Source organism: Bufo bufo, chromosome 1 (assembly GCF_905171765.1).
Source record: "Bufo bufo chromosome 1, aBufBuf1.1, whole genome shotgun sequence".
Taxonomy (NCBI): Eukaryota; Metazoa; Chordata; class Amphibia; order Anura; family Bufonidae; genus Bufo; species Bufo bufo.
In genome coordinates this window covers 834312267-834322231 of record NC_053389.1, presented here as the reverse complement: position 1 = coordinate 834322231, position 9965 = coordinate 834312267, and positions in this window count along the sequence as shown.

The window sequence follows — 9965 nt, the reverse complement described above, 5'->3', positions numbered from 1 at the left end:
TGAGTGTGACCAGAATCTATACCGCACCAAGAGTCTGTTACTAGGATTACAGATACAACATCCTGAGTGTGACCAGAGTCTATACCGCACCAAGAGCCTGTTACTAGGATTACAGATACAACATCCTGAGTGTGACCAGAATCTATACCGCACCAAGAGCCTGTTACTAGGATTACAGATACAACATCCTGAGTGTGACCAGAGTATATACCGCACCAAGAGCCTGTTACTAGGATTACAGATACAACAGCCTGAGTGTGACCAGAGTCTATACCGCACCAAGAGCCTGTTACTAGGATTACAGATACAACAGCCTGAGTGTGACCAGAGTCTATACCGCACCAAGAGCCTGTTACTAGGATTACAGATACAACATCCTGAGTGTGACCAGAGTCTATACCGCACCAAGAGCTCGTTACTAGGATTACAGATACAACAGCCTGAGTGTGACCAGAATCTATACCGCACCAAGAGCCTGTTACTAGGATTACAGATACAACAACCTGAGTGTGACCAGAGTCTATACCGCACCAAGAGCCTGTTACTAGGATTACAGATACAACAGCCTGAGTGTGACCAGAGTCTATACCGCACCAAGAGCCTGTTACTAGGATTACAGATACAACATCCTGAGTGTGACCAGAATCTATACCGCACCAAGAGTCTGTTACTAGGATTACAGATACAACATCCTGAGTGTGACCAGAGTCTATACCGCACCAAGAGCCTGTTACTAGGATTACAGATACAACATCCTGAGTGTGACCAGAATCTATACCGCACCAAGAGCCTGTTACTAGGATTACAGATACAACATCCTGAGTGTGACCAGAGTATATACCGCACCAAGAGCCTGTTACTAGGATTACAGATACAACAGCCTGAGTGTGACCAGAGTCTATACCGCACCAAGAGCCTGTTACTAGGATTACAGATACAACAGCCTGAGTGTGACCAGAGTCTATACCGCACCAAGAGCCTGTTACTAGGATTACAGATACAACATCCTGAGTGTGACCAGAGTATATACCGCACCAAGAGCCTGTTACTAGGATTACAGATACAACATCCTGAGTGTGACCAGAATCTATACCGCACCAAGAGCCTGTGACTAGGATTACAGATACAACAGCCTGAGTGTGACCAGAGTCTATACCGCACCAGGAGCCTGTTACTAGGATTACAGATACAACAGCCTGAGTGTGACCAGAGTCTATACCGCACCAAGAGCCTGTTACTAGGATTACAGATACAACATCCTGAGTGTGACCAGAATCTATACCGCACCAAGAGCCTGTTACTAGGATTACAGATACAACATCCTGAGTGTGACCAGAATCTATACCGCACCAAGACCCTGTTACTAGGATTACAGATACAACATCCTGAGTGTGACCAGAATCTATACCGCACCAAGAGCCTGTTACTAGGATTACAGATACAACAGCCTGAGTGTGACCAGAATCTATACCGCACCAAGAGCCTGTTACTAGGATTACAGATACAACAGCCTGAGTGTGACCAGAGTCTATACCGCACCAAGAGCCTGTTACTAGGATTACAGATACCACATCCTGAGTGTGACCAGAGTCTATACCGCACCAAGAGCCTGTTACTAGGATTACAGATACAACATCCTGAGTGTGACCAGAGTCTATACCGCACCAAGAGCCTGTTACTAGGATTACAGATACAACAACCTGAGTGTGACCAGAGTCTATACCGCACCAAGAGGCTGTTACTAGGATTACAGATACAACAGCCTGAGTGTGACCAGAGTCTATACCGCACCAAGAGCCTGTTACTAGGATTACAGATACAACAACCTGAGTGTGACCAGAGTCTATACCGCACCAAGAGCCTGTTACTAGGATTACAGATACAACAGCCTGAGTGTGACCAGAGTCTATACCGCACCAAGAGTCTGTTACTAGGATTACAGATACAACAGCCTGAGTGTGACCAGAGTCTATACCGCACCAAGATCCTGTTACTAGGATTACAGATACAACATCCTGAGTGTGACCAGAGTCTATACCGCACCAAGAGCCTGTTACTAGGATTACAGATACAACAACCTGAGTGTGACCAGAGTCTATACCGCACCAAGAGCCTGTTACTAGGATTACAGATACAACAGTCTGAGTGTGACCAGAGTCTATACCGCACCAAGAGCCTGTTACTAGGATTACAGATACAACAGCCTGAGTGTGACCAGAGTCTATACCGCACCAAGAGCCTGTTACTAGGATTACAGATACAACAACCTGAGTGTGACCAGAGTCTATACCGCACCAAGAGCCTGTTACTAGGATTACAGATACAACATCCTGAGTGTGACCAGAGTCTATACCGCACCAAGAGTCTGTTACTAGGATTACAGATACAACATCCTGAGTGTGACCAGAATCTATACCGCACCAAGAACCTGTTACTAGGATTACAGATACAACATCCTGAGTGTGACCAGAGTCTATACCGCACCAAGAGCCTGTTACTAGGATTACAGATACCACAGCCTGAGTGTGACCAGAATCTATACCGCACCAAGAGCCTGTTACTAGGATTACAGATACAACATCCTGAGTGTGACCAGAGTCTATACCGCACCAAGAGCCTGTTACTAGGATTACAGATACAACATCCTGAGTGTGACCAGAATCTATACCGCACCAAGAGCCTGTTACTAGGATTACAGATACAACATCCTGAGTGTGACCAGAGTCTATACCGCACCAAGAGCCTGTTACTAGGATTACAGATACAACATCCTGAGTGTGACCAGAGTCTATACCGCACCAAGAGCCTGTTACTAGGATTACAGATACAACATCCTGAGTGTGACCAGAGTCTATACCGCACCAAGAGCATGTTACTAGGATTACAGATACAACATCCTGAGTGTGACCAGAGTCTATACCGCACCAAGAGCCTGTTACTAGGATTACAGATACAACAGCCTAAGTGTGACCAGAGTCTATACCGCACCAAGAGTCTGTTACTAGGATTACAGATACAACAGCCTGAGTGTGACCAGAGTCTATACCGCACCAAGAGCCTGTTACTAGGATTACAGATACAACATCCTGAGTGTGACCAGAGTCTATACCGCACCGAGAGCCTGTTACTAGGATTACAGATACAACATCCTGAGTGTGACCAGAGTCTATACCGCACCAAGAGCCTGTTACTAGGATTACAGATACAACATCCTGAGTGTGACCAGAGTCTATACCGCACCAAGAGCCTGTTACTAGGATTACAGATACAACAGCCTGAGTGTGACCAGAATCTATACCGCACCAAGAGCCTGTTACTAGGATTACAGATACAACAGCCTAAGTGTGACCAGAGTCTATACCGCACCAAGAGCCTGTTACTAGGATTACAGATACAACAGCCTGAGTGTGACCAGAGTCTATACCGCACCAAGAGCCTGTTACTAGGATTACAGATACAACATCCTGAGTGTGACCAGAGTCTATACCGCACCAAGAGTCTGTTACTAGGATTACAGATACAACAGCCTGAGTGTGACCAGAATCTATACCGCACCAAGAGCCTGTTACTAGGATTACAGATACAACAGCCTGAGTGTGACCAGAGTCTATACCGCACCAAGAGCCTGTTACTAGGATTACAGATACAACATCCTGAGTGTGACCAGAGTCTATACCGCACCAAGAGTCTGTTACTAGGATTACAGATACAACAACCTGAGTGTGACCAGAGTCTATACCGCACCAAGAGCCTGTTACTAGGATTACAGATACAACATCCTGAGTGTGACCAGAGTCTATACCGCACCAAGAGCCTGTTACTAGGATAACAGATACAACATCCTGAGTGTGACCAGAATCTATACCGCACCAAGAGCCTGTTACTAGGATTACAGATACAACATCCTGAGTGTGACCAGAGTCTATACCGCACCAAGAGCCTGTTACTAGGATTACAGATACAACATCCTGAGTGTGACCAGAATCTATACCGCACCAAGAGCCTGTTACTAGGATTACAGATACAACATCCTGAGTGTGACCAGAGTCTATACCGCACCAAGAGCCTGTTACTAGGATTACAGATACAACATCCTGAGTGTGACCAGAGTCTATACCGCACCAAGAGCCTGTTACTAGGATTACAGATACAACATCCTGAGTGTGACCAGAATCTATACCGCACCTAGAGCCTGTTACTAGGATTACAGATACAACATCCTGAGTGTGACCAGAGTCTATACCGCACCAAGAGCCTGTTACTAGGATTACAGATACAACAACCTGAGTGTGACCAGAGTCTATACCGCACCAAGAGCCTGTTACTAGGATTACAGATACAACAACCTGAGTGTGACCAGAGTCTATACTGCACCAAGAGCCTGTTACTAGGATTACAGATACAACATCCTGAGTGTGACCAGAGTCTATACCGCACCAAGAGTCTGTTACTAGGATTACAGATACAACATCCTGAGTGTGACCAGAATCTATACCGCACCAAGAGCCTGTTACTAGGATTACAGATACAACAGCCTGAGTGTGACCACAGTCTATACCGCACCAAGAGCCTGTTACTAGGATTACAGATACAACAACCTGAGTGTGACCAGAGTCTATACTGCACCAAGAGCCTGTTACTAGGATTACAGATACAACATCCTGAGTGTGACCAGTGTCTATACCGCACCAAGAGCCTGTTACTAGGATTACAGATACAACATCCTGAGTGTGACCAGAGTCTATACCGCACCAAGAGTCTGTTACTAGGATTACAGATACAACATCCTGAGTGTGACCAGAGTCTATACCGCACCAAGAGCCTGTTACTAGGATTACAGATACAACATCCTGAGTGTGACCAGAATCTATACCGCACCAAGAGCCTGTTACTAGGATTACAGATACAACATCCTGAGTGTGACCAGAGTCTATACCGCACCAAGAGCCTGTTACTAGGATTACAGATACAACAGCCTGAGTGTGACCAGAGTCTATACCGCACCGAGAGCCTGTTACTAGGATTACAGATACAACAGCCTGAGTGTGACCAGAGTCTATACCGCACCGAGAGCCTGTTACTAGGATTACAGATACAACAACCTGAGTGTGACCAGTGTCTATACCGCACCAAGAGCCTGTTACTAGGATTACAGATACAACATCCTGAGTGTGACCAGAGTCTATACCGCACCAAGAGCCTGTTACTAGGATTACAGATACAACAGCCTGAGTGTGACCAGAGTCTATACCGCACCAAGATCCTGTTACTAGGATTACAGATACAACATCCTGAGTGTGACCAGAGTCTATACCGCACCAAGAGCCTGTTACTAGGATTACAGATACAACAACCTGAGTGTGACCAGAATCTATACCGCACCGAGAGCCTGTTACTAGGATTACAGATACAACATCCTGAGTGTGACCAGAGTCTATACCGCACCAAGAGCCTGTTACTAGGATTACAGATACAACATCCTGAGTGTGACCAGAGTCTATACCGCACCAAGAGCCTGTTACTAGGATTACAGATACAACAGCCTGAGTGTGACCAGTGTCTATACCGCACCAAGAGCCTGTTACTAGGATTACAGATACAACAACCTGAGTGTGACCAGAATCTATACCGCACCAAGAGCCTGTTACTAGGATTACAGATACAACATCCTGAGTGTGACCAGTGTCTATACCGCACCAAGAGCCTGTTACTAGGATTACAGATACAACATCCTGAGTGTGACCAGAGTCTATACCGCACCAAGACCCTGTTACTAGGATTACAGATACAACATCCTGAGTGTGACCAGAGTATATACCGCACCGAGAGCCTGTTACTAGGATTACAGATACAACATCCTGAGTGTGACCAGTGTCTATACCGCACCAAGAGCCTGTTACTAGGATTACAGATACCACAACCTGAGTGTGACCAGAGTCTATACCGCACCAAGAGCCTGTTACTAGGATTACAGATACAACAACCTGAGTGTGACCAGAATCTATACCGCACCAAGAGCCTGTTACTAGGATTACAGATACAACATCCTGAGTGTGACCAGTGTCTATACCGCACCAAGAGCCTGTTACTAGGATTACAGATACAACATCCTGAGTGTGACCAGAGTCTATACCGCACCAAGAGCCTGTTACTAGGATTACAGATACAACAACCTGAGTGTGACCATAGTCTATACCGCACCAAGATCCTGTTACTAGGATTACAGATACAACAACCTGAGTGTGACCAGAGTCTATACCGCACCAAGAGCCTGTTACTAGGATTACAGATACAACATCCTGAGTGTGACCAGAGTCTATACCGCACCAAGAGCCTGTTACTAGGATTACAGATACAACAACCTGAGTGTGACCAGAGTCTATACCGCACCAAGAGCCTGTTACTAGGATTACAGATACAACATCCTGAGTGTGACCAGAGTCTATACCGCACCAAGAGCCTGTTACTAGGATTACAGATACAACAACCTGAGTGTGACCAGAATCTATACCGCACCAAGAGCCTGTTACTAGGATTACAGATACAACATCCTGAGTGTGACCAGAGTCTATACCGCACCAAGAGTCTGTTACTAGGATTACAGATACAACATCCTGAGTGTGACCAGAGTCTATACCGCACCAAGAGCCTGTTACTAGGATTACAGATACAACATCCTGAGTGTGACCAGAATCTATACCGCACCAAGAGCCTGTTACTAGGATTACAGATACAACATCCTGAGTGTGACCAGAGTCTATACCGCACCAAGAGCCTGTTACTAGGATTACAGATACAACATCCTGAGTGTGACCAGAATCTATACCGCACCAAGAGCCTGTTACTAGGATTACAGATACAACATCCTGAGTGTGACCAGAGTCTATACCGCACCAAGAGCCTGTTACTAGGATTACAGATACAACAGCCTGAGTGTGACCAGAGTCTATACCGCACCGAGAGCCTGTTACTAGGATTACAGATACAACAGCCTGAGTGTGACCAGAGTCTATACCGCACCAAGATCCTGTTACTAGGATTACAGATACAACATCCTGAGTGTGACCAGAGTCTATACCGCACCAAGAACCTGTTACTAGGATTACAGATACAACATCCTGAGTGTGACCAGAGTCTACACCGCACCAAGAGCCTGTTACTAGGATTACAGATACAACATCCTGAGTGTGACCAGAGTCTATACCGCACCGAGAGCCTGTTACTAGGATTACAGATACAACATCCTGAGTGTGACCAGAATCTATACCGCACCAAGAGGCTGTTACTAGGATTACAGATACAACATCCTGAGTGTGAACAAAATCTATACCGCACCGAGAGCCTGTTACTAGGATTACAGATACAACATCCTGAGTGTGACCAGAGTCTATACCGCACCGAGAGCCTGTTACTAGGATTACAGATACCACAGCCTGAGTGTGACCAGAATCTATACCGCACCAAGAGCCTGTTACTAGGATTACAGATACAACATCCTGAGTGTGACCAGAGTCTATACCGCACCAAGAGCCTGTTACTAGGATTACAGATACAACAACCTGAGTGTGACCAGAGTCTATACCGCACCAAGAGCCTGTGACTAGGATTACAGATACAACAGCCTGAGTGTGACCAGAGTCTATACCGCACCAAGAGCCTGTTACTAGGATTACAGATACAACAACCTGAGTGTGACCAGTGTCTATACCGCACCAAGAGCCTGTTACTAGGATTACAGATACAACATCCTGAGTGTGACCAGAGTCTATACCGCACCAAGAGTCTGTTACTAGGATTACAGATACAACATCCTGAGTGTGACCAGAGTCTATACCGCACCAAGAGCCTGTTACTAGGATTACAGATACAACATCCTGAGTGTGACCAGAGTCTATACCGCACCAAGAGCCTGTTACTAGGATTACAGATACAACATCCTGAGTGTGACCAGAGTCTATACCGCACCAAGAGCCTGTTACTAGGATTACAGATACAACATCCTGAGTGTGACCAGAGTCTATACCGCACCGAGAGCCTGTTACTAGGATTACAGATATAACAACCTGAGTGTGACCAGAATCTATACCGCACCAAGAGCCTGTTACTAGGATTACAGATACAACATCCTGAGTGTGACCAGAGTCTATACCGCACCGAGAGCCTGTTACTAGGATTACAGATACCACAGCCTGAGTGTGACCAGAGTCTATACCGCACCAAGAGCCTGTTACTAGGATTACAGATACAACATCCTGAGTGTGACCAGAGTCTATACCGCACCAAGAGCCTGTTACTAGGATTACAGATACAACAGACTGAGTGTGACCAGAATCTATACCGCACCAAGAGCCTGTTACTAGGATTACAGATACAACATCCTGAGTGTGACCAGAGTCTATACCGCACCAAGATCCTGTTACTAGGATTACAGATACAACAGCCTGAGTGTGACCAGAGTCTATACCGCACCGAGAGCCTGTTACTAGGATTACAGATACAACAGCCTGAGTGTGACCAGAATCTATACCGCACCAAGAGCCTGTTACTAGGATTACAGATACAACAGACTGAGTGTGACCAGAATCTATACCGCACCAAGAGCCTGTTACTAGGATTACAGATACAACATCCTGAGTGTGACCAGAGTCTATACCGCACCAAGATCCTGTTACTAGGATTACAGATACAACAGCCTGAGTGTGACCAGAGTCTATACCGCACCGAGAGCCTGTTACTAGGATTACAGATACAACATCCTGAGTGTGACCAGAGTCTATACCGCACCAAGAGCCTGTTACTAGGATTACAGATACAACAACCTGAGTGTGACCAGAGTCTATACTGCACCAAGAGCCTGTTACTAGAATTACAGATACAACATCCTGAGTGTGACCAGAGTCTATACCGCACCAAGAGCCTGTTACTAGGATTACAGATACAACATCCTGAGTGTGACCAGAGTCTATACCGCACCAAGAGCCTGTTACTAGGATTACAGATACAACATCCTGAGTGTGACCAGAGTCTATACCGCACCGAGAGCCTGTTACTAGGATTACAGATATAACAACCTGAGTGTGACCAGAGTCTACACCGCACCAAGAGCCTGTTACTAGGATTACAGATACAACAGCCTGAGTGTGACCAGAGTCTATACCGCACCAAGAGCCTGTTACTAGGATTACAGATACAACATCCTGAGTGTGACCAGAGTCTATACCGCACCAAGAGCCTGTTACTAGGATTACAGATACAACAGCCTGAGTGTGACCAGAGTCTATACCGCACCAAGAGCCTGTTACTAGGATTACAGATACAACATCCTGAGTGTGACCAGAATCTATACCGCACCAAGAGCCTGTTACTAGGATTACAGATACAACAGCCTGAGTGTGACCAGAGTCTATACCGCACCAAGAGCCTGTTACTAGGATTACAGATACAACAGCCTGAGTGTGACCAGAATCTATACCGCACCAAGAGTCTGTTACTAGGATTACAGCCACAGCTAACTGTGATGTGCTTTGTATGGATTACAATATAACTACCTCTTCCATGTCAATAAACTTATACATCTACCTCAAGTCAACTGATTACAAGTAGAGTAGAGCGGACACCTGGATGTTCGGGTTTGCCGAACCCAATTGAAGTCAATGGGGACCCGAATTTTTGAGCACTAAAATGGCTGTAAAAATGCAATGGAAAGGCAGCAAAATGTGGTTAAGAGCATGGCAAGTGCACTGCAAACAAAAGTGGATAAGGAAATGACTTTAAATAACATAAAATACATAAAAAATAAAATAAAAATCTTGATCTAGGAGGACGAGGTCCATATGGAGTATGAGGTTAAGGAGGCGGTGGATGTGGAAGCGGCGGTGAAGGAGGAGGAGGTAGCCTACACTGCATTTTGGTTTAAAATTTATTAAAAATTTTTAAAATTAGGGTACACCCCAAAACATTGGGAA